Here is a 2,416-nt window from a genome sequence, read left to right on the forward strand (position 1 = left end):
GTGAATGTGTTTGATTCGCTGGGGCTAAAAGTGCCAGGGATACTTAATTTGCAGGCAACAAAATAGCCCTACCATATGAGGGAAAAGCAGTACTTAATAATTGTATGGGTGGAGGAGAAATGTCCAGATAGAGTTAAAAGGTCATTGGTCGAGGCAATGACAAAAGACAAGACAGCAAGCATAAGGTAGATGTCTCTAGGAGTCCTTGGTGCTTGCTGAACAGTCTTCTTATCATGAAAGCGTCTGGTCTGTAATCTTCCCTAATGGCTATGTGACATTCTTTAGGGGAACTGAGGTTCCCCAGATCAAGTGAAGAGGAAAAACTGCTAAGAAAGTCTGTCATCATACACTGAGCTTAGAGGCTATACAAAAACTTCAACCTTTCATCTCAATAGCAGGCTCCCACAACCCACTTTCACCAACAAAGCTATACCTGCTCCAACAAGGCCACACATCCTAATAGTGCCACTCCCTATGAGTCAAGCATTGAAACACACTTATCTAAGGGGCTGTTCCTGTTCTTCTCCTTCCTCTATTCCTATTATTCTTTTTTATATTTTATTAATTTATTCATATCAAATCTCAATTGTTAGCCCATCCCTTGTATCCTCCCATTCCTCCCTCCCTCCCATTTTCCCCTTACTCCTCTCCCCTATGACTGTGACTGAGGAGGACCTCTTCCCCCTGTATATGCTCATAGGGTATCAAGTCTCTTCTTGGTAGCCTGCTCTCCTTCCTCTGAGTGCCACCAGGCCTCCCCATCCAGGGGACATGGTCAAATATGGGGCACCAGAATTCATGTGAAAGTCAGACTCCACTCTCCACTCAATTGTGGAGAATGTCCTGTCTATTGGGTAGATTTCTGACATGGCAGAATTTGGCATGGGTTCCCACACTCTGGACCCAAACTGACCGCCAAGCTGAGCTAGGGACTCTGGGCCCAAACTGTGCACTGAGCTCAGCTAGGGTCTCAGGGGCTGAACTGGGCGCCGAGTCCAGTTTGGGTCTCAGGATACAAGCAGTGTGCGGTGTTGAGCTTGGGTCATGAGGCCCAAACCATGTGCAGTGTTCAACTAGGGTCGTGGGGCCCAAATCTTGCACAGAGTCCCCTCTCCCGCATGAATTCCCACTGGTCACCACACAGATCGCCTCTGCTTAAGGGTTCCCAGCTGCAAACCTCAGCCACCACCACTGCCGCTCTGGTCCAAGAAAATCCGCGCTCCTCCCATGTGCAGAGGTGTGCAGGTTTTCTATATTTTGGTCCTTTTGAACTGTGGAGTGTTCCCACTATAGTGGGGTGCAGAGCTTGGTGTTCCTGGTTCAGAATTCTGTGAAATTCTCTGAATCATTTTCTGGAGCTTCTAAACACAGTCCATGCTGCTCGCAGCCATCTTGGACCCCCCCTCTTGTCATTCCTATTGTTCTTATAGAGTCCCAAATTTCATATATGTTTTATGTCAAAAAAGGTTTTAGATTTAACATTTTCTTTGACTGATATATCCATTTTCCTATCATATTTTCAATGTGTGATCATCTCTGTCATCTCTTTTATTCTGCTTATGTACATTGCCTCTGTAGTTTTCTTTGAATTGTTAAATTTTTCATTTAAAATATGAAATGGTTTACAATTTTGTGTGTCAGTCTTGCTTAGAGGCCAGGCTAACCAATTCTTTATCGTTTCAATTTTAGTACATTTACTGCCAAAGTGAGCACTCAAATTTACTTTCTTATTACCTATCTAAATATAATATCTTTCAAAGATTACAGAGTCCTAAAAATGACAGAGTATTCCATACTTGTCTCATGCAGCTAAACCTTAAATGTTAAAGCAGTGTAGAGGATTCAACTTGCTTTATTTTGTTCACTTCTTACTAATTCAGTATCCCAATAATTAACAATACCATGTTATTTCTTTATATTTTTCTTTGCATACCAATTTGTGAGAGTATAAAAAGTGTTTTACATCCAATCTAACACAACACAAAAGTCATCAACTGCCACATGTACAATAATGTTAACTATTATCTTCATTTTGTAACAACTGTCTTAAAGCTTCTCTGGTGTCACATCTATTCATTTTACTTCATACTATTGAAATATAATGGCTGATTTCAAACAATGAATCCCATTGTGAATTATATGTTCTGTTTTTCTTTTCAGTTGAAAGTCTCTCCACTGCTATGAACTTTTAGCATACTTAGATGTCTTTCCACTTGCCCATTTGACACAAATGGGGAATCATTATTTAGGTAGCAAGTAGAATATAGAATGCTATAGGTGAAGAAACAAAACAACATATGGTCCCTGTTTATTGGTGCCTGGCTAGCTAATTTTAAAGTGTAGACATTTAAACAAATATTTTATTAAAGGCCATATGCTCATGTGTGTGTGTGTGTGTGTGTGTGTGTGTGTGTGT

At 40.9% G+C, this 2,416-nt stretch overlaps 1 non-coding gene across 1 annotated transcript; it reads right to left on the bottom strand.

Moving 5' to 3' along the window:
- Positions 1-1,606: 1,606 nt before the first annotated feature.
- On the bottom strand, positions 1,607-1,709 carry LOC127196765 (U6 spliceosomal RNA). Its single transcript, XR_007831535.1, has one exon. It is a non-coding gene; the product is annotated as a U6 spliceosomal RNA (small nuclear RNA).
- Between the last annotated feature and the right edge of the window lie 707 nt (positions 1,710-2,416).

This window comes from Acomys russatus, chromosome 12, assembly GCF_903995435.1.
Source record: "Acomys russatus chromosome 12, mAcoRus1.1, whole genome shotgun sequence".
Taxonomy (NCBI): domain Eukaryota; kingdom Metazoa; phylum Chordata; class Mammalia; order Rodentia; family Muridae; genus Acomys; species Acomys russatus.